Below are 6,016 nucleotides of genomic sequence, written 5' to 3'. Positions count from 1 at the left end.
TTATCCTAGTTGCTCTTTTAAAGGTAATTTCATCAGGATTTGGAACTTTTTCAAACTTGCAAGGAATAGTTGCAATTTGGCCCCATCAGCTTGATGCACACTTGCATTGTATTTCTATATCTTAGTGTGACTGCAAATTTCCCTCTTTTAAAGAGGATAAAGCTCTATTGATTTGAGCATTTTGCATTATAAATACCTCCATTGTGTATTTAACTTTAAATGGTCTGAATGAATACATTTATTTTATGAAGACTTTAGGTACCTCATAGTCCTTAACTTTGTGTTTGATTGCTATTGGAAGTGGTTTAGAACCAATAGCTTCATCTTTATATTTATAGTATTTTGGAATTTACATGGACATTAGGGTGACATCTGCAGAAAAGACTGTCTTGGCTTTTGATTTATTCTGCTAAGCTAGTGTGTATTGTTTTACACACTAGAAAATCAATTCAACAACAAAAATACTTTCCTGTTCCATTGTAAAATCCAGTTTTACTGAAGATTTGTAGGAAGTGTGTTACTATATTGTAATTCCACTATTGTATAAATCTTATCTATATCTAAATGATGTATATTTCAGTACTATTTGTGTGATGGTATTTCTAAGAGGCCAGGCAATTCAGCAGGCAAATGGGGCAGGCAGCAATCTAAATAAATGCATAGCCTGTTGTCTTGTTAGGAAGAGGACAGAGCAGTCAGAGGATCATTTGATGGCACCAGAATTGGCTTACTGGAATAGTCCTATTTGTGGGCTGTAACCTTGGATAGTCTGCACATAATAAGCCTAGCATATAAACTGGTGGTATAATGGTAAACACATTTGTCTATGTATTGGAGCAAGGGCAGCTTTACATATTTTGAAAATAAATATGTCGCTCTGACCTATGGAATGCTAGGCTGAGAACCTGGCAGCACTGACTTGATCTAGAAAGCAACTGAAAATGACCTTTATAAAATAAAAGACATAAACATAAAGTCTATCTCTTGCTGCAGTAGCTGGCTTCTTAACCTGAGCTTCAACATAGGACAGCTAAGAGTTTTTTCCAGGTTATGGGGAGGGCATCCTTCACCAGCGGGTTGTCAGGCTCCGCATGCTCCGAGACAGGGCCAATCAGAAACAAGCACGTCCTCTACCCACTCAGCGCCTCCCTTCGTTCCCCAGTTCTGGTCCTGTCTAGCTCCGAGAACGGTCGTATTTAGTGAGATCTTATCTGAAAATTCCTTATTTCTTTAATCTTATTTTCTGTGTGCAAGGCGGGGAAAGGAGTTGCATGGTTTTTCTTTCACTTTTATCTGCGTTTATTTTCCGTAGCGGTCGGTCGCTTTCCCTCCTGTTGTGTTCTAACTCTCCCTCGCCCCCCCTCCCCCTTTTTTCCTTCCGATCCTCGTTTTCTTCTCATTTCGGAGAGAGAGAGTTTTTTGTTGGAGTATCTATGGATTTATCGCACACTGGCGATATGTTGAAAGGTTCCCTATCGGAGGGACCTTTGTCTGACGCTCCCTCCCTGGCAGCGCGGAATGTTAAGGCGGCGGCAATGGGAGTTTTGACTCCATCGGAGGTTGCTAGCAAGGGAGCTTCGGCCCCTGCGGTCTCCCAGAGCGGGGAGTTGGCGCCTAGCACAATAAGGGTGGAGATGACTTGTTCGGAGCCCGTTGCAGCCGCGGAGAAGCGGCAGGGAGACAAGGCTGTAAGCCCGCCCTCTTCTACAGCCCATATATCGGGCTCCAAAGCGCTGAAGAAAACAAAGCATCTTAAGGATGACTCAAGACCAAAAAAGAAAAAGAAAAAGCATGCTGCGAATTCAGCTCCCTTGAGTGAGCGTTTACAGCTACAGGCGGTACAGGCGCAGCAGCCAGATAAACCGCCTTGCAGTCTTCCCGCCAATTGTGCATCGGCCATTTTGGAAGCGGCGGGGCCCTGCGAACATGCGACATCGCCTTCTACTCTTCCTGCTCATGCTCCGCCGGCGATATCCTCGGCCGGAGGGCGTTTGGTCGCTTCGGGCTCTCCTAGTACTACCCCCGTGGGGCTCCCAGATTCAGGGCACGTTACCATGGCTGGAGGGGCAGATCCAGTGGCAAGTATTGTGGGCCCTAATGGGGAACAGCTCTCCCTGAGAGAATTACAATGGTTGGGGAATTTTATCAGAACACAATGCATGGCTGTGGTTTCCCCCCTGATTAACCAAGTGCCTTCTCAGGAGTCATCCAGGGTCCCCTTGCCCCCTCCCAACACGGCTATCTCTGCATCTGCGTCCAGGGCGCGTTCTAGCCACAGACCCCGGCGTCCCTCCGTTTCATCCTCCCCGGACTCCAGTCCTGTTAGACAACATATCCCAGTTGGGGAGCGGGTGTGGATGGCGAGGCGCTATAGCCAAAAACGCCTTAGGAGGGACCTTGAGGTTTCTTCATCCTCTGGTGAGGGAGTACCTAGAGCAAAGAGACATTGTGCTGGAGGTGTGTCGGAATCTGGGGCGCCTAATGTTGACTCCAGTCTTGGACTGCCCCCTAGTAATGCCGTGCCTGTGGGTCCTGTTAGTCGTGACACTCTGGGAGCTAGGCCTAACCTGGAGCCTTCTGGTACTTTCTCTACAGTTCCTACCACGGTAAGACGGGTTGGCTCTTCCTCAGAGTCTGAGAAAGAGGAAGGGGAGCTCTCTGATGAGCAGACACCTTCTGATAAACCTACTACCGCCAGACTGTTTTCCATTACGGAGTTTGAAATTTTGCTTGCTAAGGCTAAGAGAGCTATTAAGGATGTTTCCAAGGAAGATGGTACACAGCCTGTTCCAGGCCTGGATCAGGAGGTGTTCCCATCTACATCTTCTACCCCGGTCACGGTGCCTTTTCCCTCCTTGTTCAGGGAGGTTATGCTAGCGGAATGGGCCACCCCGGTGTCTTCCAAGCCTGTGTTTCAAATCCCTAAAAAATTGTATACTCTGCCCTCTGATGTAATGGACTTATTAGCTTTTCCAGTTGTAGATGCTCCTGTGGCGCAACTGGTGTCCGGATCCTTGGTCAACAGGGAAGGAGAGGAGTTTCTTAAGTCGCCAGAGGACAAGAAAACCGATCACCTGCTCCGCAAAATCCATGATGGTTCGGCGACGGTCATCAGAGCTGCAGCTACGAATTCCATATTTGCCAGGGCAACGATTCTGTGGACGAAAGAATTAGCTAAGCTGGTACCTCCTGAAAATCTTAAGCTCCGACAAGGGTTGAATAAGATTGCCCGGGCCTCTGCCCTTATGGCTGACTCTAGCCTAGACTGCCTTCAACATGCCTCTAGATCTATGGCTGCTAACGTGGCCGTTCGAAGAGGCCTTTGGTTAAAACACTGGAGAGTGGATTCCAAATCTAAGGCCTCCCTGGGGGCTACTCCATTTAAGGGCAGTAAACTTTTCGGGGACTCTCTAGAACCAGTATTGGTTGAGACTCATGATAAAAAGAAGGCTATGCCTGGTGGTCGTACAGACAACAGGCGTTCCTTTCGGGGGGGTGGAAATGGTTTCCAGAATTCCTTTCGTTCATACCGGCCCTTTACTCGATTTAACTCCTCAGGTTTCCGGGAAGGCTTCAGAGACCGTGAGTTCCGAGGAGGACAGAACAGATCTAACTGGCGGCAGTCCTGGACCTTCAGAAGCAGAGGTACCGGAAGGGGCAGAGCGGGAGGTTTCCCTGCTAATCAGCCGAAACAGAATCGCAAACAATGACTCGCCACCAGTGGGTAGAAGGCTACAACTTTTTACTCACACCTGGTTCGAGTCAACTACAGATCTTTGGGTAAGAAAATCCATCTCTCAGGGTTACCACATAGATTTTTGGGCAACACCCCCCGATTTTTTCCTCGAGACTCCTCTGTCGAATTGCTTAACGAAGAGAAAATTGATGGAGGTTGCTACCCAACACCTTTTAGAGATCCAGGCCATAGAACCTATTCTGAGCTCAACAAATCCAGGAGGGGTGTTTTCTCGCTTGTTTCTGGTTCCCAAAAAAGATGACTCATGGCGGGCTATTCTGGACTTGAAGCGGTTGAATCGCTTTGTCCGGAAACGAACCTTTCGTATGGAGTCCTTCCGGTCCATCAAGGCCTCTGTCCTCCCTGGGGACTGGCTGGCATCGCTCGACTTGTCAGAGGCTTACTTGCATGTCCCTATTCACGTTCATTCCCATCGATATCTCAGATTCGCCTACGATCGCAAGTTCTACCAATACAGGGCCCTTCCGTTCGGCCTGTCTTCGGCCCCCCGGGTCTTCACAAAGTTGATGGTGGCCGTCATCGCACGGATCCGGCAGGAAGGTATTCATTCCTACCCGTACCTCGACGACGTGATGATTCGATCTGCGTCTCTCCAACAGGCGAGGAAGGACGTGGCCCGCTCCGTTCACCTCATAGAAAAACATGGCTTCATCATAAACAAAGCCAAAAGTCATCTGTCCCCGTCCCAACAATTGCTCCATCTGGGAGTACTTTTCAACACAAATTCAGCCACAGTCAGCCTGCCAAAGGACTGTCGGGAAAAGCTGCACTCCTCCATGTCTCCCTACCTTCACAAGAAGAAGGCCTCGCTCGCTCACCTGGCACACATTCTGGGTCTTATGATCTCCTGTCTGGACTGCGTCCCTTGGGCCAGGTGGCATGCCAGGCCTCTGCAGTGGCTGCTACTCCCCTATCAGGAATTCATCATGGAGAAACGTCCCTTGTGGATCAAGGTCCCCTTACCTGTAAGAAGATCCTTTCAATGGTGGTTGTCAAAAGCCACGTGTCGGGGAGTGTCCCTTCAAATTCCAAAGAAGGTGATTGTCACCACGGATGCCAGCCTCTTCGGCTGGGGAGCTCACTGTGCCAACCTCCATGCTCAAGGCAGATGGGAGCAGAGCGACCTAAGGCACAACATAAATTGGCTGGAATTGAAGGCTATCCGCCTAGCCCTGGAAAGTTTCCAGGACCTTCTGCAGAATCAACATGTGCTTGTTCGCACGGACAATGTCACCGCCAAGGCACATATAAATCACCAAGGGGGTACCTGTTCCAGATCTCTGATGAAGGAAACAGACTTGTGTTTTCAATGGGCGGAACACAATCTCCAGTCCATCTCGGCGGAACATCTTTCCGGGATAGCCAACTTGCAGGCGGACTGGCTCAGCCGACAGTCTCTGGATCAAGCGGAATGGTCTCTCCATGTGGAGGTCTTCCAAATGATAGTAGGGGAGTGGGGCCTTCCGTTAGTGGATCTCTTCGCTTCCCCTCTCAATCACAAAGTTCCCAGATTTTTCTCAAGACACCTGTGTCAGCAGGCGGAACAAACAGATGCCCTCGTATCCAGTTGGCCTCGGGGCCTGTTATATGCATTTCCACCTCTTCCCATTCTGGGGTTTACGATCAGGAAACTCAGATTCGAGAGGGCAGAACTGATCATGATAGCTCCCTCTTGGCCACGGAGGCCGTGGTATTCGGATCTTCTTCTCCTGTCAATCGAGCCTCCATTACCTCTTCCGGTCAGGTGGGACCTTCTGATGCAGGGTCCGGTGTGTTACCCAGATCCCCAGTGGTTGAACTTACACGCTTGGAGGCTGAGCGGCAGTATTTAGACAGGAAGGGCTACTCTAAGAAAGTTCAGGGCACTATCTTGGCCTCCAGACGTGACTCCACTGCACGTATATACCAAATCACGTGGTCTTCCTTCTCTTCCTGGGCTAGATCCTGTAATATATCGCCCTTGAATGGGGGCGTTCCGGAAGTTTTAGAGTTCCTTCAGTGTGGTATGGAAAAAGGTCTGCGCTATAACACACTACGTTGTCAAATGTCAGCCTTGTCCTCTGTTTTAAATGTTTCAGTTCCCGGGTCTCGAGGTCTTCATCCAGACATCCAAAGATTTCTCAAGGGCGCTAAGAATTTGGGCCCTCCTCCAATACAGCGTTTTCCCTCTTGGGATTTGAATAGGGTGTTAAATGCAATAACAAAGGCTCCATTTGAGCCTCTTCGTCGGGTTTCTCTAAGATTGTTGTCTTTTAAAGT

The sequence above is a fragment of the Hemicordylus capensis genome, chromosome 3, assembly GCF_027244095.1.
Source record: "Hemicordylus capensis ecotype Gifberg chromosome 3, rHemCap1.1.pri, whole genome shotgun sequence".
Taxonomy (NCBI): Eukaryota; Metazoa; Chordata; class Lepidosauria; order Squamata; family Cordylidae; genus Hemicordylus; species Hemicordylus capensis.
The sequence above is the reverse complement of the archived record's forward strand: the minus strand, read 5'-3'. Positions refer to the sequence as shown.